At 37.1% G+C, this 25,527-nt stretch overlaps 1 protein-coding gene across 4 annotated transcripts in view; it reads left to right on the top strand.

Moving 5' to 3' along the window:
* Positions 1 to 8,510: 8,510 nt before the first annotated feature.
* The window catches only part of Coq2 (ubiquinone biosynthesis protein COQ2, mitochondrial), a 345,825-nt gene continuing 328,808 nt past the window's right edge, over positions 8,511 to 25,527 (top strand). For 2 of the 4 annotated variants that reach the window (XM_081738706.1, XM_081738710.1), the window contains exon 1: positions 8,512 to 8,666. The gene's annotated coding sequence lies outside the window, so the exon portion shown is untranslated. Of the gene's footprint in view, positions 8,667 to 25,527 lie in introns of all 4 variants that reach the window. The other 2 variants (XM_081738711.1, XM_081738712.1) reach the window with 2 other exon arrangements.

Here is a 25,527-nt window from a genome sequence, read left to right as displayed (position 1 = left end):
TTGATTAGCTTGGTTAGGCTTATTTAAACACTTTTTTCTTTGCACCGACGTGTCACATCTCTTGGATGAAAATACACTAGCTCTCACTGGAAATCAAATCCAGAACCAATACACTTGAACCATTTGACCACAACAAGGCACATTTAAAAAGAAGTTTCGATTTTGTTCGGAAAATTGTGATTAGGTGTAACAGTAAAAAATATATTTAAGAAAGGATACGGAGCAAACGCACTGTACTTTCTCGCTCGAATTTTTTACACTGACTTATGTTAGGCTGTAACTATTATTGAAACATTTATTTGGGAAATTGCGAATAAAATAATGTTTTGGAAAACTTTGCTAGAAGAAACTTCAGGCCCAAAAGTAAAGTACCCATTGGTCATATTTTCGTTAGAAATAACTCGATCCATATATTAGAATTATTAAGGATATAATTGTATGTGAACTATAAGCAAAAGCGTCTGAGCAATTTCTGAGAAAATCATGAAAAAAGTCACCCCCAAGAATAAATTATCCCTTGTGGATCTTTTCAAGACAAACGAGCTATGCTATATTGTTAGTGTTTTCGTAAAACATTTATTTATGAAATACGAACACAATCGCCTGAGTCGTTCTTGAGAAAATCGCAGGGTAAAACTTACTATCAAAAGTAATATACCATTTCTAGTTTTTCCGGATGAGGGAATTATACCATATAGCTAGGTTATTTATGTCACATGTATTTATAAAATATGAACAACAAACATCTCCTGAGTGTTTTTTAGGAAGGTCATCGGGAAAAGCTTACCCCCACAGGTAAACTCTTCTATCTGTAATTTTGACAGTATATCGAGTAATTTTTAAGCAAATCGTCGGGAAAAAATTCACTGTCAAAGTATCTCTTTTGGATTTTTCTTTTCGGAACAAGCGAGTTATACCATATTGTAAGATTATTACAGAAAATATTTTACTGAAATTAGAACAAATTTGTCTCAGTTATTACTGAGAAAATTGTCCAAAAAAATTCAACCCTTGAGAAAACCACTTCTTCTGTATGTTATCGGAATAAACGATTTATGCTGTATATTAGTTTATTAATGAAGCATTTCTTTACGAAATATGAACAAAATTGCCTGAGGCGTTAATGGGAAAACTATCGGGGTAAAGCTCACCCTAAGATTAAGCTTCTCCTTCGAACGAGTTGTTTGTTAGGTTATTAATGATACGTTTATTTATGAAATGTGGTTGAGAAAATTCTGCAAAAAGAACGCATACCATACAGTAAATTACACCATTTATATTTTTTCAGAAAAATTCATATGCGGTGGAGATTCGTTAATAAAATATATATTTATAAAAAGTAAATAAAATCGTCACAGCTTTTTTACTTGAGAAAATGGAATTGTTTTAAATTTTAATCCTTCAGTAAATTACCCTTACTTTTAGATGTCGAAGGACATAAAATTCGAAAGATAGTATGTTATTAAAACGTTATGTCTAGAATTCGGTCCAGATACGTTGAACAATATGGCCTCTATTTGAGTGCGTGTAAAAGCGTGACGAGCCGAGAGACGAATAGATGGACAGACATCGAAATATCATTTTTTCGATATGTAGAAGCCATGTAACTTGAATTCATTGAAATCTGGTATTCGGTTTTTATAACTATAACCACACTTTCTTCTTTCGTCGCTCGAATGTGAAAACGAATAGGCCTACACCGACACGTAATGTGATAATTTGTAATCCCAAAAATTTAATTTGTTATGTTTAATGTGTTGTCACGCTAGAAAAAGAAGTTTATGCATGTTAGATCATTTTATTATCAGTTTTTCACGCTACTGTATAATTCGTCGGAAGCATTCGTGTTATTCACAGAGAGCTGTAAAATTTAGTTTTGTTTAAAGAAAGCATTCTTGATTTTTTTTTACACAGACTTGCATTTGTTGCACTTGTTGATATGAAACAAAAGGAGAGAGAAAGAGAGAGAGAGAGAGAGAGAGAGAGTCAATACTCTAAAAAGGAACACACACACACAGAAACACTAGAACAGACAACGAGCTATGGCTGTGATTGTGTTCGTCACGCTGTGTGTAAAGCTGCAGGTCGCGCTTGTTTTGTTTTTTACAGACACACTCGCAGTGAGTTGAAGTTTGAAGTTACTTCTGCTGTGTTAAAAAAACGGAGAGGGAATGATTAAGCATATCATACCATAAACTAAAAACAATCGCTATTAGTAATAAATAGTAAGCTAATTCTGAATAAATACGTCATCAGAAAAACAAAAAGTTATTTCATTATTATATTGTTTCGGTTCTTATTAACATAAAAATTATACACTTTCTACAATGTTTTGTAAAGAAAAAAAATTGAACAGGATCGGATGGGATTCGATCTGGGGTCAAAACAGTATAAGAATTACTAATCCGTCACTCTACCCACTTGACCACACAGACTTTCTTTTGTTACCTACCTTTTTCTTAAGAAATAAATGCTCATGGCTATAGAGCATGTCACTTCCAAACTTAAGACAACAGTTTTTCTCTTTGTTTATATATTTCCGTACAACATCTTGGTTACAGAAGCTAATTTATATTTGGCAGACAATTTACACCCTAGATTTAAGCCAATAAATGCAATATTTTACTCCACCTTCCTGTTCCTTGATTCAACTGTCCCCCTGTTCAGTTACCAATTCTGTATTCCCTCTACAATTCGGCTCCAAAAATTTCCTCGAAAACATTATTGCCAGTATACACAAAACCGAACATAATTTTGTTTTTTGCTTATATTTTTATTATTTTATTATATTTTTTGGAAGTATCTCCTTAGATGGATTGCTTTCTATTATCTCCACATACTAATAACTGAATTTTACCCATAAACATAAGGAAAAGAAATAATTGAGAAAAATCGTGAGTTACAGTATACGCGCAATTTTTTTTGCGCATGGGAGTACATACTGATACTAATACTTATGAAGAACACCATCTTGGATCTTTTGTTGTCCATGTCGCATCTACTTCTTCTCTGGGCAAACAACATCCCATGAAACTAGGTCGACTCCTATATAATAATAATCTAACTGATGTCACTGATATTCGTACTCTTGGCCGTCAGGGCTTAATGTATTTTTTTGTACGGCAAAGCTGCCAACGATTTCTATCAACACCCATTATTGATGGCACATAATTGGCGTGCTCACATTCCCAATTATGCAGTTTCCTGTCAGGGCATTTTACGTGGAGTCGACCTATCCTTAAAGAACGATTAACTCATCACTGAGTTGCAATGTAGTGCTCCTATTTTACATGTTCGCCGCATGTTTCGTAAACGTCCTTCCTCTGACGATTCTTTTGTTACCCATTCAGCTGTCTCTCCTTTACTCCTTAACTCCCACCCTAACCCTTCTGCTACGGATTCCACATCCTCTTTCATCCCCGCCAGAACAATTGTTGTTACTTTTGATGGCAACACTCTTCCCTCCCATTGCACCCTTTTCTATTTTTGCCCTCCTGTTGAAACATATATTCCCCGCCTAGAACAATGTACAAACTGCCTATTTTACGGCCATTTTAAGCAAGTCTGTCGTGGTAACCAATCTTTTGTCACGTGTGGCCAATCTGTCCACCCTTCTTCCTCCTGCTCTGCACCTCCTAACTGCAGGCACTGTGCTGGTGACCACGTGGATACATTCCCTCAGTGTCCCGAACGTCTCATACAAATTCAAATTAACATCCTCATGACTACTGAACATCTCTCTTATACAGATGCTAAACGACGATATTTGACTACGACCCCTGCTCAACGCTCCTTTAAAGGGAGATCAACCTTCCTATTCTCATTCGTCCTTTCCCGGCACTTCTAGTTTTACTCCGTCCATTATCCCTACCTCAGCTTCTTTTTCATATTCAACCGCTACCTCTCGGCTTTCCTCTTCTCATTCTCCTTCCTCTCCTTCAGGTGTTAGAAAAAAGCGCTCTTTTAGTCCTCACGCTTCGCCTTCTGTTTCTGCCCTTCCCCATCTCTTCAAGCTGAACGATCCCCATTAGCTATCTTTCCCCTTCCCAACACCGCCATATGAACCGTCACATGAGGCAGATCCTATGCCTTCTTTTTTCTCCTCTGTTTCTTCTATCTTTTCTATTTTGGAAAAATCTCAACATAAATTTTCTCCTCCCGATTATAAATCATACATCAGCATACTCAAGCTATTATAATCACATTCACTATAACACCTTCTGCTTTACTCTTTTTCAATCTATCACAATGGAATATGAGGAGTTCTCGCAGTAAAATGTACGCCTTATATCACCTAATATCTTTGTTCCATCCGTCTTTTCTCCTACTCCAAGAAACCTGGCTTACAGTTTCCTACCGCTTTAACATCCCTTCTCATCATTGGATTCATGATGTTCGCCCAGATGGTCAAGGAGGACCCCTTCTTATCATTGGCTTCATGATGTTCGCCCAGATGGTCAAGGGGGACTCTCTCTTGGCACTCATAAAACTTTACCTTACGTTCTCCACCCTCCTCCCATCCAATACTCCAACGTTCAATGTCAAATGGTCACTGTCCACTTTCTCACCGTGGTTAACCTTTATATTTCCCCGCATGTTCACCTTCCTGATCATATCTGGCTCTATCTTTTTAATTTCCTTTCCCCGCCCTGGATTTTAGGCGGTGATGTATATTGTAACCACTCGTTCGGGGGGCTCTCTTTTCCAACCTAGCTGGCTCTGCCCTGTATCTCCTTCTTCCCAGCTTACCCTGTACTCTTCTGAATACTGGCACTCCTACACGTCTTCCCAGTCCCCAACAACTCCCTACCGCTTCTGATCTTACCTTCTGCTCTCCTGCTTACTCTAGCCACCTCATATGGACCGTTTCTTCCGACTCATACGTCAGTGATCACTTCCCCATTATAACGATAATTCTCCTCCGTTTCTTCCTTTATCCGCTACAGGTCGCCCAAAATCTACTAATCTCGACTGGTCTATTCATTCTTTCTGCTTCGACCATTTCTCACCCCCTTCCTCGTCACGCTATCCTTTACATCTTCACACTGCTTTATGTTCTCGCCTTTACCAGGCAGTATCTAACTCCCACCCTGATCCCTCTCACTCAATTAGTTCCTCCATTGTCTATTCTCATTATCCTAAAGGGTGTACTAGGGAATGTCAGCAATGGATCTTCCGAAGGCGTTTAGCACTTGAAAGATACCTCACCACTCGTTCCTATTCTAACTTCCTAGTATACCAACAAATCCAAGCCACCACGACCCGTATTCCTCAACAAACCCGTTGTAATGCCTGGCGCCAATTGTGTTCAAGCCTAGGTTATGGTTCCTCTCTATCCTCCATTTGGAAATTTTACCGGTCCCTTCGTAACAAGACGTGTCGTCCTCCCTCTGGTGAATCTATTTCTTCTCCCTGGCTCCATCAGTTCCACTCCCAATTAGCCCCATCGACGTGTCTCTACCCCCCTCTCTGGGTTTCTCTTCTTTACTCCCCAGAACCATCCAGCCTTCTCCATCTTCCTTTTCCTATGTCTGAACTCAATCTCACCTTATCCCGTCTACCCAACTATTCATCTGGCAAAGACGACATACATTACCGTCACCTGCAACATTTTCCTCCTCCTTACCCTCAACTTTTACTCATCTTATATAACACTGTATGGTATTCTGAACGAATTTTCCCTCTGTGGAAAGACTACCTTATTATTCACAACCTGAAACACACAAAACAACCTGGTATCGCTGAACATTATCGCCCTAATGTCCTCTCCTCATATGTCTTAAAGGTCTTCGAACATCTCTGGAAACAACGCCTCCAATGGTTCTCTGAACACCACCTTTTATTTTACAAACAACAGTACGATTGCCGACTTGGTTCCAGTGTTTCCGACTGCCTTTTCGTTCTTATCTCCGATATTTGGGTTGCTTTCTCTCGTACCCAGTTTGCTTTTGCACTGTTCTTTGACCTTTTTCAGGCTTATGACTGTTCCTCTTTATGACCTCATAGTTATACTTAGGCAACAAGGCATTCATTCAAAATATCTCCGTATTATATACAACCTTCTGGTACAACGTACCTTGTATCTTCGCCTCGGTTCCCAACTCTCTGAAGGTCGCACCAATTCCTTGGTCTTCCTTAAGGTTCTGTATTATCTCCTCTTTTATTCAATCTTTATTCAAGTCGCTATACCCCAACTCATTTCTGCTCTCACTACATTCTCTATTCTGCACCGATACCTTCATACGGGTCACAAACATTCTCCATACCTCGCATCTCTTCCTCTCACACAGTTACCTAGACCTTGCACCACATCTGTTACATATCCAGCGCACTTATACTCTCCCTTGCTACTTCCATGAGTATCCTTGTTTTTTCCCAATCTCTTTCTATCATTTTCCCGAATACCCTCCCGCCCACCTTCCCACTCTCGTCTCTTACCAGCATCATTTCTCCTCTTCTTCAGCACACTGTTTTGTGGTGGACAAACACCGTGTACGTGAGTTTTCTCGGAGTTCTCCCGTTTCCTCCAACTTTCTTCATTCCACCATTTCATTCATCACTCATCATCGCCGTCTCCTTTAGCCTAACCGGCATCACCGTCGGACGTAAAATTCAAAGATTTCATTTCATTTCATTTCAGCACACTGTGCATTTGTACTGCGACGATTCTTGCCAGGGCTTGCATTTTGGATTAGCCTTTTACGATTCCTCTCTTCAGCCATGTTTCAGCTTTAAATTGCCCCATTATGTCACTACATTCCTCACTGAAGCTTATGCCTTATTTGCGACTCTTCTTCATTCTCTTCAGTATCAGTATTCATCTATCTGTATCGCCACTGATTCGAAATCTCTCCTACAATCCCTAAAATCGTCCTGGATTCGGACTTCGCCCCGGACTTCGAAATCGTCCTGGATTCTTTATGAAATTCGTCCCGTTAAAAACCTCCCACTTCCCTTAACTATACTCTTTGCTTAATCTGGTCTAAATGTCATGTAGGCATACTCCGGAATTTCCTAGCTTATGCCGCAGCCCGTTCCGGAGCCCTGCACGGCATTCCCACTGATCTTTCAATCTCTCCTATAGACCTTTTCCCACTACTTACTACACTTCATTATCAACGATGGACTGCTTAGAATGCTTCATGTACAGAGGCACGTTGATACTGGCACCATCTGTTCTCTCCGTTCTCCATCTTGGTTCATTCACCATACTCTCTCTCCCTCCTCCGTCCATTTTTATCACTAACAGACTTCACCTTCTGTATACTCCCCAACGTTTATATCTTCTTCGAAAACGCACTCCTCCACTTTGTAACTGTGGTCTCGATACTGGCTCATTCAAACATCTCATTTTCTCCTGTCCTCTCTTCCAGCAATATCGCCAGCCATTTCTCGCTATTCTTCATAAATTTTACGGTCTGGTCCATTTAATGTAGATTCGTCAATTTTCACCTTAACTCCACCTGTTCCTAATGCCTATTATCTTTATTTACAACGATCTACCTTATTTCGCATCTTGTAAGCATCTAAAATTCATCTCATTTTATCACCCTTTTCTTTTGTAAACACCACCTATAAAAGCCGGGAGAGTGATCTTCGCTTTAAGGCAAGAAGCAATCGCAGGGGAGTTCGACAGTGTCCGTTACTGCGAGTGCCTTGTGTGTGGTAGTGCTCTGTGAGGAAGAGAGTGAGTGGGATTTCCCATACATCTACACTGCACTTACACTTTCTTTTACATTTACAGGTACATACAAGGAAGTTATAAAATAGATTATCTGCCCATACGTATCTTCATCATATGAACTCAATGAAGCTAAAAAACAAACGAGCTTCGTCCGAACCGGCACGTTTCATTGGCTACACTTGTTCCCACCATGATTGTTTGCTCGAAACATTGCAATCTTAGTGATGCGGAGTGGGGAGATTGGGTGTGGCGATACTGTGACGTATAGCTTCACGATTTTGTTGTATGGGCAGATCCTTTATTTTATAAAATCCTTATGTACATACATCCCCCCTTTTTTTACTCTGTTTTTTTTTCATTTTACACGTCCCATTTTCATCTAATATTTTGCCCTGTTCATCTTGGCTTTTCGCCCTCTTTCCCTGGCTGAACTCCCTTCCCGATTTTAACCTTTTCCTGATTTTGACTCTTTACCCGACTTGTGTCCTTTTCCCAATTGGGTTCATGTTCCATTAAGGGGGTCCAAAACTACACTGGATCCCTTTAAGCTAAGCTAAGCTAACCTAACCAAACCAAACCTAACCTAACCTGACCTAACTTAACCTAACCTAACCTAATATAACGTTGAATCATGTAATCAAACGAAAATCAATAGAAAGAAGTGGTGTCAAAGGCACTGGACCCCCTTAATGGAACATTGACTCCTAATTGTATCCTGTATTTTATTCTATTTTGCTTTTGAATCATACATCTTCTGTTTGAGGTATACATTTGACCATTTTTGCATTTGTAGCACATGTGACTATTGAGCCGCTGCACCTACCTATTTGACCGATAATGGTCTACGACAAGACAGGACAAGAATGAAAAGTGCAAGGGTAGTTTGGTTTTTAGAATGTGTTAATGTTTTATTTTGCAAAGTGGCGGACCTAGCAGTTTTAAAGATTGTGGACTGCATTTTGATTGGATTTATGCCACAAAGGTAAAATTTTTAGTCCTGTTAATTTAAAGTAGACGTAGGGTTCTTAGTAGAAATACATATATTTAAATTATTTTCTTAAGCTTTAGTCAGCCTTGATACCCGGTATAATGTTATGACAGTGGGTACAAACAAAATTGGTCAGACTCGAATATAATAACGGTTATAGTTAAGGAACCGTACTTCCCATTTAGGGAAGGACGCGAAACGCCATACTTTCAGGAATTATTCATTGACTATCTAGGATGTTAAAAAGTAGGTAATAGACTGAGTTCTTGCCCTTGTACTTAGGGTGTTCAGGTAGTGCAACAGTAAGATGTATCCTCGTGCACGGGAGATGAGAAGTAGCTGTTCTTAACTATTACCTAATGTAGGGCTACTAATGTAAAATCAATTATAAAATGGTTTAAAATAGTTAAAAGAAGTGAGTGCATAAGAAAATGACTGTATTAGATAATATTTTCGTGTTGAAGAGTATTTCAACAGAGAAGAAAACCTGAATTGTACGTTTACAAAAAAGGGTACCGTGGCGGGAATGCGGCGTGGGATCCAAACTGCGGAGGAACAAAAAAATTCAGCTTAAAACCTGGGTAATAGTATACCTGAGAACACCCTGGTCTGCGTTTTTTTTTTTTTTTTTTTTTTGTGGTATGTGAAATACCATAAATTTTCTATGTAGTGCAATAGTAAGGAGTATCCATGTGCACAAGACATGCGATATGCGTTAACCCCCTCCCCACACACGTAGTCATAGATAAAGTAAAGGGCACTACACATGCGGATATAAAGTACAGGTACGTTCTTTTTTATTTTTTTATCAGTCGAAAAGTAAATAAAAGTCGCCTTGTTACCGCCTTTTTAAGTTCGTACATACTCAATGAATAATACCTAAAAGTATGAGCGTCCTGCTCCTTCGGGAACTGATGCAGCTTCATGTATACTATATCCTTCATGGACTCCGTACTACTGAGACTGCGTAGAATTCACACTGCGTAGGATCCATACTGCATACGACAAGGGGCGTCGCTAACGGAGGAAAGGGGGAACCTCCCCTCCCAAAGTCACCGACTTGTGATCGAGTTGGCATTTTTCTTAGTTACCCAGTTGTTGTAAATTATCAATTCTTTTACGGACTTGCAGTTGGCACAATTGCAGATTATGTAATTAGTCTAGGTTTTTGGCAAGGTGGGGTTTCGTCCCAGATTTACCAATTTCAGAACAAGTTGGCAAATTAAAATGCCTAGTTGGCAGTTGGGCGATTCTCAGCGTTATGCAGGGATATTCGTACACAAAAATTGCTTTTTTTTAAACAAAAATGTATTTTCAAATAAAATAAAAAGTATGTCAAAATTAGGGGGAAAATTATTAGTGCATAGTTAAATACAATGAAACACACAAAACAATTCCAAATTTGAGTTATAAGCCAAAATTAAGCGTTACGGACGGGACTCAGACAAAAAGCTCATTTGACAACCTCAATTTCATTGGACATCTCTGCGCTTTATGGCAGCATTTTCATTTTATATGCCATCACTTATGTTCTGCGTTCATTCTACTCACTGTGCATTATATTTTTTAAATTGGAAAATAGAATTTAATTAGCTTCACACTATGTTTTCTTTGTCGACTCACCGTTACGCACGAGACAGAAAAGTAACCATGCAATTGTTTGGTTGTTCCAAGACTTATTATGCAATATTCTTAGTAAAGAGATTTTTATTTTAAGATTAACATTTGGGCATTAACACGCACAAAAAAATTTGCATCCATAATTTAATTTAAATGAATTAAATTACATTCCAAGGTACCAAAGTCGAACTTTGCTAAGCAACTCGCGTAGTGTTATTACCCAGAGCCCGGATCTTGTTGACCTAAAATTTTCTAAAAAGTGACCTATAAAATGACACTAAAATTCCTGTAAAATGACCCTAAAATTCACAAAAATTGACCTTAAAATTTGCGATTTTTTAAAACGTTTGTTCCGTTAAACATTGTCATTTTTTGAATATCTATTAGATTTTAAGTACCATTTTTCACTCGTTCTCAAAAGTTCTGTTTCAGTTAGTTGCAGTCTATTGATTAGTGCATTGTACGACGTTGTACGTACTGAAAGCGTCAAATCACTAACGAAGCACACTTAAAGAATAGAAATTCGCAAGTGTAGACTGTGTACATGAGAATAATAGATAAAAACCGTGTTTAAAATCTTTGTACGTCTTCTAATCCATTTTTAGGTATTCACGTGATCACATCCTTTGTGGTCAATAATCCATCTGTTTGACCACCTACCAACCCCCAACTTTCGTCAACCAACTGCAGCTTAGTGTTCATTAACTTTTTATGAATGCAGTTTTCCAACCCAATAGTCAGGAAGTAGGAAAAGAGATAACTTCGTATTTTTCAAATCCGTAAACAGTGTTCATTTTAAAATTTCCTTATGTAGAAGAAAAAGACAAAAATGACCATAAGTGACCTGAAAGCTACCGTAAAATATTAAAAAATGACCTGAAAGTTCAAAACGGCAAAAAGTGACTAAAAGTTGACCCTAAAACAATATACTTTTAAAACCTTGAGTTGACGGATAACGTTTTTATTTGAAGTTGCCTTGCCCTGTGCGTAACAGAAAAAAGTTGACTTGTCAACAAGATACGGGCCCTGGTTATTACCATGTCTTTAGGGTATTTGTCTGAGTGGTGATTGGTGACGTTCAAACAACATAATGTTGTATTGTGTATTCCATCTATACGTGTGCAGTTTGTATATAAAGGATGCCACCTTCTACGTGTGGAGGCTAGTGCCATAAATAGGTCATCGTCCGCGGGAACTCGTGGAAAACACCCCTGATAACTAAATGGCCAACCAGAACCCTCATTTCTAGCATTTGACAACCGCTCGTCAAGTCCACGTGGAGCACTTAGTTGCCACAGTTCCAAACACTATCCTTTTAGTCAGTGATTAGAAGATTGTTGTTCAACATATATAGTTTTCTTATACATATATTATACTCGATTATAGCAAAATATGGAGGCCTGACATCTATTTCAAATTAGCGATTATATTGGGAAAGAGATAAGAGACACGAGACACAGTGGGTGCTGTGACATTGCAATCCCGCAAATGCGGTCAAAAGAGAAATAAGGGGAGGAAGAGATACTGTTGTAAAATCCAGCAGGGGAAGTTCAAAGAATTTGCCGAACTGCCCATGTATTGGAGGAATACCCTATACAACTGTTGAGCTGCCCGATCCTGTGTGCTACCTATCGAACGTAGGAGTTCTTAAGTTGACATAACCAGAGCAACAGGACATGACGTCACTTAATGTCGTCACTACCCTGGAGCACTTCATGCATAAGCAAGTATATCCATAAGCAAGACAGCTCTGTTGACAGCATTACGGCTGAGATAATATGCTAAGGTGGATTATAATTTAAGACACACCTGGGATTTGTTCGTGTACTGGTGGACAAAAAACACATTATGTTGTTAAAGCGGTTGTGTGAGTTGCGTTTTACATTCAACAAACGAACAAGATTATACACCAACAATGCACCGAATAATGCGTAAATAATTGCGGCTTGTCCCATCAAAGGCGGGAAGAACGCCGGGTTTTTTTAAAAAAATCTCATTTCGTGCTGCGCACTGATTCGTGTATCAAGTTTCCTCAGTTATGTTCTATTTTATGTGTACTGACATTCATGATATATCAATTTCTTTTAGCCCCAAATGAACTCTTGTAGGTTTAGTAAGTGGTTTGGAGTGGCAGAAACGTGATTAAGAATACGTGGACATTTTTAAAATTACAATTTACAGATAAAAGGTGTTAATTCAGAACAAAAGACAAATGTTTAGGGAATTTATGAAGGCGCAGAATATGTAAGTCATCTGTGAACATAGATACAGCAATAAGATATTGCTTTCATTTCTATGAAACTCTCCATAAGGGCGTTATTCCAGGGCTGCAAACTAATGTACAAGGAACTTGAAATATGACTATTTCGCTGCCTGAACCTACCCTAACCTAACCCGAACTACTGCTACTCTACTACTACTAGTATACTATTATTACTACTACTACTCAACTACTACTACAGCTGCTACTAGCCTGTTATTTTACCAGGGCCGAAATCAGCTACAGAGGTTTGGGAGGGCTGTGAATATGTTACGGGGGGCCAAGTCATTAAAATTATCTTATAAATATCTAAATTGTGTTTTTTGTATTAATAATAAAATTTTGTATTGAAGTCTGGATTGCCCTTAAAAAAGTTTGGGGGGACCTGGCCCCCTTAGCACCCCTCTTATTGCGGGCCTGGCTGCTACTAAACTACTACCCTACTACTACTGCCTTACTACTACTATTTTTTTTTAATGTAATTTTTGAACAATTATCTCTGGTAGCGCCCCTGAATTTTACCTGTTCCTGGTTGATCACTGGCTTGCGCCAACACATGTACAGTCCAGAAGCCGTGATGACACTATTTTCATCAAGAAATGTGAGTTTCAAAGTAATATGAATGTGCCCACGTATTGTTGATCTGAACTGCGGAAACTGCTCAATCCCAATTTAACGATGCACATTAACACTGATGTAATAAAGTAATTATGCAGCCTATACCTAAGCTACACGAGTTTTACGTTTACGCACCCACTGGTTCAACTTTTGAAGTATTTCGTTTTATTAGCTTATCGACGTCGACCATACCCTAGACGCCGCATGGACATAGTCGCACATAGTACGAACTATTCGCAAAATCAAAGTAGGCGAATCACTTGTCGACAATTTTCGCATTTATTACTGCCTTAAAATGGGAAGGTCATTAAGTGACATGAATTCCCGCCTATATCTGTGGGCGTTATGGATTATACTCACAACATTTAATAGATTTATGAAGAAAAACTGAATCCACAGGTTCAGCACCCACATAAATGCATTACTTGTGAACAAGGCCGCCCATCAGGGGGGCAAGGTGGGGCGCCCGCCCCCTAAGAGAAAATTGTACTTTGGAATATTGAAAACCCAATAGACTTTTTACATTACTTACAGCAATATATGAAACGTCGCTTATACTTGCCCCCCTTCCCCTCTGGAAACCACAACATGGCCGCCCTTGCTTATGAACTGCACACTAAGAAAAATCCGTTCTCCGGACAGCGGTATATTGTACAAATATACGAAATCTTCTTGCTTACTACAGAAATCAGTATGGAGCATATGTTACATACTCACTGCCCTTAGATGTTACATCATGCCATTGCATGATTTCTGACATCTAACAGTTTTCCTACTACAGAATGTAACATCACCTGTGTTACATTCTGCAGCTATATTCTATTCTACTATGGACATTCTGCGTCGATTTGTATGTGAGATCCTGGCCGCCTATATTATTTCATACGGAAAGTACGTATAGATGGAACACTTATACGGAAAATATTATAAAACATGCGTTTTCAGTTATACGTTTGCTGTACGTTAAGTCCAAAAACTACAGGATTTACGCATGTAACCTACCGTTTTAAGTACGCTACCTACAATTTTTTTTCTCAGTATGTGCTTTGAAAACAAGCCATATGTCGGATTACGGGGAGATAGCATTTTTTGTTGAAAATCATTGCTCTTTTCTTAAAATGTTTTTGAGATTAATCTACCCAAAGCCAAACATACCACTAACTAAAGAGTTTCAGGTAGAATTGCTGAGCATGAGTAGTCGCTAATGCTCTCGCGTTTTGTCCTGGGCTCGATTTCCGGCAGGGTCGGTCGGTCGAAAAGGTGTAACAGCTTTTTCAGGCTAGTTATCCTAAATGAGGTTTTTCCTGTGATTTCCTCATTCACACCAGGTAAATGCCGGGATAGTATCTAATTTACAGGCCTCAGGCCGCTTCTTTCCTTATCCGTTCCTTATATCCCTCCCCCGTACCGTGATTGTGTGCTCGCCGAGGATGTCATCCCTCCAGTGTAACGTGCTTAAGGCCATAGATGCCGGTAATGGCCATTATTTTTATCAATAAATAAATATTGACGAGCGAGCGCTAGCAAGCGAAGTCGGGTTAGAGCGCCGCAATGCACGTTGTATTTGTCCATTCTAATTAATAGCAAATAGTAATTGGAAAATTTTCCATTCCGCACAGGGCATTTCCAGTCTACTTAGTTCACAAATTACTCACATATCAATATCAATTATCTTTCCGCAACATGAACTCATTCCACCTATAAACATTGTGTTTTTACGTAGTTTTGGTCCCCTGTAATCTTACAGAACCCGAGAAATATATTACATACTTCTTTCGTAAATTTAGCAAATTTAAACTCATAAAATAGGACAGCATCATCGTTTTTTTACATACACTCTAAATACAGTACCCACTATTTCAGAGGTACAAAACAGCCGTTTAGTACCCATGAATTTAGCAGGTACGTGGTACCCAAGAGGTAGCAGGTACAATATACCTGTGACTTCTTAGGTACAAATATTTTTCATGGGTACAAAACCTAATTTCATGGGTACATGTACAGTCAGAAACAATATTAAGTATAGGTTGGAGCTATAATTTCATATACCTTCAGCCTATACTTAAGTTAATATTGTTTCTGACTGTGCCTATTACATGGAGCTGCAGTAGCTCAGTGGTAGAGCGTTCAGCTCTGGTGCATGGGGTCCCTGGTTCGACTCCAGCTCGCGCCAAGTGAACTTGGTGGTGGACAAACACCGTGTGCGTGGGTTTCCTCGGGATTCTCCCATTTCCTCCCACTTTCGTCATTCTACCATTTCATTCATTTATCATCATCGCCGTCTTCTTTAACCTAGCCAGCATAATCGTGGAACGTAAAACTCAAAGATTTCATTTCATTTCTACGGCACCTGTTTCATTGATAAACACAAGGTGACTCAGTTAATATCTAGATTACAACACTTAAGAACATTTGCTATTATAGGTTGTAATCTAAGCACTTTCCAGTCAACATTGAAAGTCGCAATCACTCTGATTAACGTAAATATGCTTTTAAAAAAAATGATGGTTTTGTATAAAACTTAGGTGGGCGCGGGAAAACTTTCGTAACGTGAGTCTGTTGCCCATTTCACAAGTAGAAATATTGGTTTAATCTATTAAAAAAAACTTAATGGAAACAAGGGTCATGTGATGCATCACCTTTAAGCCTAGATTTCAATAGAAATTCAAAGGCGAAGTCAGATTTTCAGTATTTGTACCCTGCTGCTTTTCAGCGATGACTTTATAAATGATACTGAAATTGGGAACAACATGAAACTGGTTATATAAACAGTAATAATGAAAAACTTTCTTTTTCAATGAAGTTCTCATGAAATACTAGCACAAAATGAGGTGGGCTTCTTTTTCAATTTAAGATTATTTTCAGACAAATCCAACAGGGCTGCCTCCAAAATGGCCTACAGAACACATTATACTGCTAGAAATTTCTCGCATCCATCTAAACCAATTTACAGTTATACCTCTTTCACTTCAGAATATTCAGTAATCAGGGTGGCTCTAACTTTGACTTAGCTTGTATCGCATCATACATGAATATACCTTGTACTTTGTTCTTTATTGCTCCTTGTATTGTTCCTTATTTTAAACCAGGGTTGGCAAAAACCATGGTTTTTATTAAAAAAACCAAAAAAACCGTTTTTTTTTGGTTTAAACCAGGTTTTTTTTGGTTTAAACCAGGTTTAATTGGTTTAAATAATTTGCTCTATATATTCATACCATATATGGACAGAAATAAGTTTGTTTCGCCTTGATGTTATTATGCAACAACTGGGTTATGCTGGAAGGAGTCACATAAGCTTAAAGCGGAATAAAAACCGCTTCTCGAGTTACATCCGAGAGAAATTGCCCTCCATTTGAACTCGGAACCAGGACTAATTGGTCACAAATGCTATACGTCTGCCGACTCACTCACGAATGGATCTTGATAAAAATACGTTGTACTGATCTTTACATGCTTCTTAATATAACTGTCAAGAGTCATTTCAGAAGGACAAAAAGATACACAGTTGCACAAATGAAACCATTATACAGAATTACATATGGACAATTTCCAAGTACTACGGAGTACAGAAGAACTAATTTAGTTCAAGTTAGTTAACAACGACTTTTATTGGTCGAAAATAAAGAAATACTACGACTTAATTTGCATATCAGTAAGAAAAGTGTATAAAGATACGAATTATTTGAGTCCACTTTGGCTCAGACTCATTTATACATAAATATATACCAAAGATACTTCTCATTTCATTAAATGCCTCTCGTGGGGTCTGTATGACCCCTCCCCCCACACACACAAAAGTACGGCATTTCGATGTATTTTATCAATAGTAAACATTGAAACGAAACAATATTTAGAATTTTTCTTTGATTGCAATTACACAACAATAATAACTACAAAAAATCACAGAACAAACATTTATAAACTTATAAATAAAAAAGTTGCTTTTGTAGTATAATCTTTTTGAGTAATGAATGGGGAATTTAGGTCTGAATATAATACGAATAATATACGGGAGTGAAACGTGATAACCCACAAATGTGTGTTCATCAAGATTTTACAAACACTTACACTTTTACGAACATTTTTCGTTTTTTGGTTTAAACCAGTTGGTTTTTTTGAAAAAACCAGCTGGTTTAAACTACCTTGGTTTAAACCAGCCAACCCTGTTTTAAACACAAATATTTATTTGATTTGAAATGTTTGAATACATTTTATATTAATAATAAAGTACGGGCATTCGTCCTACAGGAAGGACGCGCCTCCTGAATAAAAAATGGAGAATCTGTCCTTCCGGAAGAATATGAAACTCTTATAAGAGGTATTCTGCAAAAGAATGAATATCAGTGTGATATTATCCATCAAACATCACCTTCGGAAAGCATCTCACCTTTAGTGAACGAACAATCACATTTTTTTTCCTCTAAGATTGGATGCCATACAGAACTGCGACTTCCTTTTCCCTTAGTGATGCTTTCTATGCTGCCACAAATATACAAAGTCCTCGTAACTGTGGGCAAATATTGAAGTACCTTTTCGACGTTTAGTCTTTCCTGAAGGATGTTTAAGTTACGAGTTTTCTGATGAAAATAATGAAAATACTTAAAAATGCCATCGATGATATTTTCGACATCGAAGCTCTGCTTTTATCAACCCAAATAAAACAACATAACAGCTGAGCAATGCAAATACCTTTCATTAAAATTTAAGTTTTAGTTTTTAATAAAACTTATTTTCTTTGCTCAGCTGTTATTTTCTTTTGCTTGGGGCAAAATGCCACATATTCTTCTTCAAACTGTGGATTAGGAATGAAGAAAGAATACTTCAGTTTGCGCGTGCGGACTCACACCGATTAAAGCATCCCAAATTGAATAAAGCAGATCCGGAAGCTACGCGAAAAATTTCAAGAACAACCAAGGACCAGACTGCTTTGTTGGATTTGGGGGAGGGGGGCACTGATAATGCAAATTTGATGTTTTAGCATTATTGTTCACAATTTTTGCTGCTACATTATATAATCTTATTAAATAATAAATAAACATTATTATTTTAAAATGAAGTGCTAAAAATACTTGATGTACAGGAACATAATTCAAGTGATACAAAAACAAGTTTATTGCTATTGTTTAATTGTTATTCTTACAGTTGTTTTTGTTATAATTTTTAGTGTTTTATATGGTTCCTTCAGTACGCTGCGTTTAATATTTCTTTGTCACGTGTCAACGTCCCAGAACTGTCCAAACCAAGTTGGGTATAATAAATTCTTAACGTAATAAATACATAAAAGCAGCAGGGAGGCCTCTTCTATATCTCAGCTGTTTCTCCATTTCCTTTCCACAGCATTTTGGACTCGGCAGTATAGAACAGGGTTGGTCCTTGAGGTTTCAAGGTTTCTGGAAACGATGCCTGTAATATATATATCCAAAAGGAATGAGTTTAGATATGTTTAATAAAATATTAAGAATACAGTACATATTTACATAAAGAAATAAAATCACGAAATAACAATGCTGTCAGGCACGTAGCCAGGATTTCCTGAAGGGGGGGTCCGTGACATGAAGTACTGTGGTCATCATACCAGGGGCTCGATCATTCTAAACTATTTTACTGAAATATATGTTGGTTCGTTTAGCCAGGATTTCGTAAGGAAGGGGGACATTAAATTCTGAATGCCCAGAAGCTTGATCAATCTAAACTACTTTACTATCAACATATGTTGGTTTGTTAGGACAATCAAATGAGGATATGTTCGTTAGTATTTTAATAAGAAACTATGAAGAAATCTCGAGAAAAACAATATTTACGTCCTTCCTCTGTTCATTCAAATATAACAATTTCCCTTTCATTATGACCTCAACTATTATAAAAAGTATACGTATATTCACTATTATAAAAAGTACATACTCAATAATGTCTTGTAAAATATTTTACAATATCTGCGTTCCTTTCTCTGTTGAATCAGATGTTAACAGAACTTTCTTTCCACATAAATTTTAGTTTTTATTATTCCGTCAACCAGGGTGGATTGATTTAAATCAGTCTGATTTAAATCACGATTTTAATCAAGATTTAAATCACTTGATTTTTTTAAATAAAAATCGTTGATTTAAATCAAATTCCGAAATGAATTAAGTTAAAGTGAAAGTAAGTAAAATCACGTTTCAGTTCTGTTATTTCGATTATGGAAGATAATAATCATAATACAATGACACTCGAATGTATGTAAGCACAGCATGAAAACGAGTGTCATGCAGATGATGATTATGGGAAAATCCCGTTTTGAACGGGTAACGAGTGAATTCTGCTTTATAGGGTTTTTAAACCGTTAACTATTCCAACGGGGAAATCACCATGGGCATTTAAGACGAAAATTCTTTTGTGTCCACGTCTATTTGTGTTTCCAGATAATAGGGGCGTATTTAGAGAAGTCCGATCCCCTCTCCGAAAAAAATTTAAAACTTTTAGGCAAAATTTATGTACTAAATAGGGGAGAGTAGCCAAAATCGCACCACTTTTTACATAAATTGTTTTAATTCGAAACTTTTGAAGAAATTTAAAATGATTTCTTTGATCGTATTGAACTTTGTAGTTTTCCAATTCTTTTACAGTGATTTCATAATGATATCTTATCATTATCATGATAAAAGCGATGATATTTTAGAAGCCTGCGATATGCGATTTACGCAACAAGTTTCCCAAATTGCACCATGTGAAGCCAAAATCGTACCGCCATGAGAATGCACGCAAATTTTACAGTAATGCATATGGGTAAAACAAATCATCATTTCCATGGAGTATCGCATTATTTTGTTTATGTTAAATTAAGATGAGGTGTAATACATCTTTTTTGTTTATTATTACTTATTGAAACATAAGCTAATTCTCTTACCTTAATCCCTATTCTACTGTGAAATACCCCGAAAATTAGTAAGGAATACTCCAGTTATATTGTACTGCAACTGCACACACACATAACTTACTGAACGTCGTCACTTTACTCTGTAATTTTGGAAATATGTCTAAGTACTTAATTTAACTATTAGATGGCTTGTTAGTACTACGGTTCTTTTTAAACTAGGGGTGGTGCAATGTAGAACCGGGTGCGATATGGGGAACTCTCCCCTACATAGAAGTTTCTCGGGATTGTAATACAGGAAATTTTGGATGCGTTAAAATGTCGAATAATACTTTTGATAAAGTGGATACTTTCAAATATCTAGGATCAATATTAACAGACGAAAACGATATTCACGAAGAAATTAAATGTCCACTAAAAGCAGGGAATTCGTCTTATTATTCAGTTCAAAATCTCTTCTCGTCGCGAATTATGTCGAGGAATTTAAAGCTTAAAATATATAAAACGATAATCATGCCTGTTGTTCTGTATGGTTGCGAAACATGGTCGCTTACTGTGAGAGAAGAGCATAGACTGAAAGTATTTGAGAACAAGATCCTAAGACGAATATTCGGACCCAAGAAGAACGAGAGTGGGGAATGGCGGAAACTTCATAACGAGGAACTACATAATTTGTACGGTTTACCAAACATTGTTAGGGTCATCAAATCTAGGAGGCCTAGGTGGGCAGGTCATGTAGCCACGATGGAAGAAATTAGGAACGCTTTCAAAGTCTTAACTGAAAGACCAATCGGAAAACTACCATTAGGAAGACCTAGGCGCAAATGGGAGAACAATATTAAGATGTATCTCGTAGAAATAGGAATACAAAGTAGAAACTTTACCAGTTGGCTAAGGACAGAAGTCAATGGAGAGCTTTAGTGAGCGTGGCATTGAACCTCCAGGTTCTATAGGCTATAGAGTTAGTTGGTTAATTTTAGTTAAAATTTATATACTTTATATGTATTTCATGCCGCTAGTGCTTTTTTAAATATGCCCCTGCCAAATATCAGTAACTTTTGTATTAAAAATTCATGTTGATAAACGTTGCTGTACTTTCTCCATAATGCTGAAGAAACATTGTTTAGGATTAAAATAGGTTAACAGTTGGGGATTAATTCAAAATTAAATCCCAATACTTTCACTTAAATGGCATAATTAACATTTAATACTGATTTTTAATGTTTATTCTTCAGTTCGCGACTTGTATTATACGAGGAGAAAGATTTGATTTAAATCAAAAAAATCGATTTAAATAAAAAAAATCAACAAAAATTATTTTTAAAAAATATCATGATTTTTTCCCACCCTGCCGTCAACTACTGTCTGTTCCAAATGACAGGTTAAAGAAGCAGTAGAGAATTGTTTTTGAAATACTGTAACATGTTAGATACTGCAAGGATGCGATGTCAAAAGATGATTTTAAAAAATGTCCACGCTGTTACACAATCGTATTATACTTTTGGAAGCTTGAAATCTCCCTCACTAGTAGCAGAAATTCTGAGAATTCCGTAACTTTTCTAGAAATTCCGAGAATTCCTTAACTTTTCTAGAAATTTCAAATTCCCTAAATCTTCCAGGATATCTCGCTTACCTCGCCACCATGTATTGCAAGTAATACAAATCTCCTCATAAGAAAGAGTAACCAAAAGCATCCTGATTTTTTTTTTTTTTTTAAATTTTTAACGCGATCTTCTTTTTTTAATTTCATTTTGTTTCATCCTCCTTACTTTTTAAATTCTGGTCTGGAAGGGGGGGGGTCCGGCCCCACCCTTGGCTACGTGCCTGATGCTGTGTAAAATATGCAATAATTATCTTATCAAGTGTAACTACATCTAAATTGAAAAGTTGTGTACATACTATCGTTATGTAGACGACACGTTAATTCTCTATAAAGACAACAAACAAATAGAAGTACTGCTTAGAATGTTTAACAATATTAATTTTAAAAACGAAATATGTTATACTTTGGTACGTTTTTTTAGTGGTAACGTACTACAAACCTTATAACTTTACTTTGGAATTCGCTTGTTCTTGGTAAAACTCTGTATTTTCGTCAGAGTTTGCCCATGTGGGCCCAGCTCAGCCAAAAAAGAGAGTTTTTTCGGGCTGGAAGCAACTGAAAAAACCCACCTGATTATTGAGCTTTTGATGAGTATATTAGTCATACAACTAAGTGGACCACATTGAAAGTGATTTTTACAAAATTTGGACTTTTAGGTATACTACATCATTCAATATATACTAATTACGTCTTTTCTAGGACCTTTGTAAAGTACTGAATGAATTTTTAAAAACTCACGTTGAGATAATTATGGAATTAATTGAGATAATTATACAAATTAATGTATAGATTATGCTTATATTTGAAATAAATGAAGTCTTTGAGTTTTACGTCCCATGGTTATAGCTTGTGGGCTAAAGGAGTCTGTGATGATGAGAAATGAATGAAATGGTGGAATGAAGAAAGTGGGGGAAAACTGAAAAACCCACGAGCACGGTGATTGTCCTTCACAAAATCCACATGGCGCGAGCTGGAATCGAACCAGGGACCCCAAGCACCAGAGGTGAACGCTCTGCCACTGAGCCACCGCGCCCCCCTTGTTGCAAATTGTGACAATGAGAATCTTGAAATATAAATCACATTTTAACACTTTTACCCACAGACATTTAGATATTTTGAAAAATAAATTAAATCCGAGAAAACCGATATGGGCGCAGGTGGTTTCTTTTTAAACTCTGATTTTAGTAGCTCTCGACTTTGGCTGGGTACGATGCTATTAGCTGTTAAGTTTCTAAACTCCACAAACAACCATGCTCCAGTGAGAATCGAACCTGGAACATTGAAGTCGGCGGCCTGACACTTCAAAGTGCACGGCTACTGCGGTCAACTCTCGTTCTCATTTACAAAATCAAGTAAAAGGTGATACAAGACTTCTTTCTGAACTGCAAAATTGGTTTCAAAGTTCTTTTAAATTCTTATGTGCAACAGATGTGGTCTGTTGGTGGTAGAAGGATGTCAGAAGGAACAGAAAAAATGTATACAATAAAAATATATTAAAAAACTGCAGCAATTCCGTGGAAAATGAGCGGCAGATCGCGGAAAGATCTATGCAACTTTAGATAAGTATAGTTTATTGTGTTAAATTTAGAATTTTGCAATCAATATACAATGAATTTTATGTTTAGCATTCACTGATACAGTAATTCCAGCAATTTCTTCAAAAGTGATGTGTGATTGGAAAACAAAACTAGTACACGTGATTAAAGGTATTGGTACAGCGGGGGACACTTCTAAATGGTATACCTTACCCGTAAATCTCTATATGGCTGTACCATTTAGAAGTGTCCCCCGCTGTACAAGGTACCTATAGTTATTACTGCTATTTAAAGATAGCAACACTTTACCATTTTAGTGGTAAGAGAACATTTAGTTGATCTTTAAAATATCAAAGCAAATATTTGTTAAAACATACTTCGATTTTGCTGCTATCTATGGCTCATAAAATAACGGATTATTTATTGAGATCACAACGCAAAGGCGAAGAAACGAAATTAATCAAATTGCGTGGTCCCAATTTCAAGCATTCTATTCTAACAAAAAACAAACAAAAAAAAAAAAATATCCTTCTGTATCCTACTGTCATATTACCAGATTTTACTACAATACACGAATATTGCAGGCTATTTAAAATTCCTTCCCCAATTTACTGTAATTACTGATGACGATCTTAGGGACATCCGAAATAGTGATGTTGCGATTTCTAATAAATTTATTTTCAAAATAATAAAAATTCGCAAAAGATAAAAATAAATGGTTAAAATTTCGTACAATACTATTACCTATGTTAAATGGGTTAAGAAAGTAGACACTGGCCTTATTTAAGGCACCATTACAGCATTTGCCTAGTACGACTGAGAGAAACCAGGGACAAGCAGTTTCTGAGCGCGAACCCAGGACTTTCCTAATACGAAGCCAACGCTCTACTCAACTGCCCTACGGTCACTCGCTAATATAAAGCAATACTTTAATATAATTACCTCTAACTCCAGTAAGTAGTCAGATACATTTTCTGTTGAATTTGCTGAAGGTGATTTCTCATTAGATGAACCGGCCAAGGGTTCATTTGGAACGACACGGGTTTGTTGTTTCTCTTTTGATATCAGTTTTTGCCTCTTTCTTCCTCTGTCAGTCTTATGAAAATATCTTACGGAGAAGAAGAGGAGAGACCTGTCACTTTTCTTTTACCAATAATAAGCTAATTCATTATTATAAATCAAAATAAAAGTTATTGTGCTTTAAAGATGAAGCAACACATTTGTATTATAATCGCGCTATTTATTCCTATTGCATCAGACAGCTAAACATTTTCCTTGTAATCGATGTCTACTTTCGGAAAAAGACCTACTTTCATATCACTGTGTTGCATAAGGACGTTAAGGCCAAATAAAATTATTTATATCCATATATTATCTAAATAAATTAAGAAATTTATTTAAACCAAAATACCGGTTCAAAAGAAACGTCTGTTTTGCTAACCCTCTGTAGCAGGCACAGGCACCCAACAAAATATTTCCCACCAGTTGTATCGAGTAATATTAAATGTTAGTAGCGTAAGTTATTTTGGGGGTCTTATAAATTACTCACGAATAGAATCACAGTATTTACATACAAATTGTTGAGTGGATCAAGAAAGTTTAACGAAATTATATTCGTCAGTTTGTTTGTTTAGTTTGAGATGTTGCATTTCCTATTTGAGTTTGCGATACTGAGCAAGAAACTCTGAAATTTCGAAGGAACCGTATATTTTATTTTTGGCCGAGTTTAAGCTAGCACCGTTCATAAAGAAAGAAAAAGAAGAGAGAGATTGATTGGTAAGTTGTAGGCCCAGTTGCTAAATCTTTCCTTCGATCGCTTTTTTTTTTTTTTTTTTTTTTTTGTTGTTGTTGTTGTTGTTGTGCGAACTCTTGTGGAATATCAGCTAGGGCCAGGTTAATTTAAATCCTTTTAGTTTTCGTTGCTACTTTCGTGATGTAGGCCTATGAGGTGAGGCGCATTTTGATAAAAGTAGGTCTTCTGTGTGTGCACATTGGGTATGTTTTCTTTGTCATGTACTTGCACAAGGTCTTCGAGGTATCCGTAGAAGGTAGAAGGGTGCAACGTTGTGACTGGTGTCCGAGGGAGAATGGGGCATTTGTGTTATATCGAGGGCCACATGAAAATAGAAAAGTACCAAAGTGTACTACACTTGGTTATATTACATTACGTTACGTGAGGCTAGGTTAGGTTAAGTTACCTTCAAAACAGAGGCATGTAGACTTTTACAATTTGGCATAAAAAATCACTATTGCGTATAAACACGGCGTCCGAATGTATACTAAGTGCTGGATGCGTCCGGAGGAAGCAGGCTTGTCAGCGATGGTAGTGGAACAGATGGTTTTTGGCAATGATACTAGCTTCAATA

The sequence above is a fragment of the Thermobia domestica genome, chromosome 14 (genome assembly GCF_964235325.1).
Source record: "Thermobia domestica chromosome 14, izTheDome1.hap1.1, whole genome shotgun sequence".
Classification (NCBI taxonomy): domain Eukaryota; kingdom Metazoa; phylum Arthropoda; class Insecta; order Zygentoma; family Lepismatidae; genus Thermobia; species Thermobia domestica.
This window is presented reverse-complemented; position numbering and strand designations above follow the sequence as displayed.